The following is a 363-nucleotide window of genomic DNA, read 5'->3' as shown; positions in this document are numbered from 1 at the left end:
CGCCCAACGTGGGGCTCGAACCCACGACCCTGAGATTAAGAGTCTCATGCTCTACCGACTGAGCTAGCCGGGCTTGTAGCAGATTATTCCAGAGTGTACCTGGTAAGCTACCTCTCCCTCAGCACTACGCACTTGGACGTTGATCTATCGATCGCCGCGACTTCGCCCGTCATTATCAACGCGTTCCGAATGTCCGAATCAATTCCACGCGACTTGCCATCCATGTCGCGTAGTCCACGTTTCGCCGTGTATAATCGCCTATTTTGTCAAACAACATCTTTCCCACACGCGGACATCGCGCGTGATTCCTTTTGCTCCCGAGCTAAAAAAGGATCCCCGTAAAGAACGTAAAGCCTGACATTC

General features: G+C 52.3%; 1 non-coding gene across 1 annotated transcript; it reads right to left on the bottom strand.

Annotated features, from left to right (window-relative positions):
• TRNAK-CUU (transfer RNA lysine (anticodon CUU)) lies at positions 1-73 on the bottom strand. The gene has a single exon. It is a non-coding gene; the product is annotated as a tRNA-Lys (tRNA).
• Between the last annotated feature and the right edge of the window lie 290 nt (positions 74-363).

The sequence above is a fragment of the Harpegnathos saltator genome, unplaced genomic scaffold, assembly GCF_003227715.2.
Source record: "Harpegnathos saltator strain DR-91 unplaced genomic scaffold, Hsal_v8.6 scaffold202, whole genome shotgun sequence".
In the NCBI taxonomy this organism is placed as follows: Eukaryota; Metazoa; Arthropoda; class Insecta; order Hymenoptera; family Formicidae; genus Harpegnathos; species Harpegnathos saltator.
The sequence above is the reverse complement of the archived record's forward strand: the minus strand, read 5'-3'. Positions and strand labels throughout refer to the sequence as shown.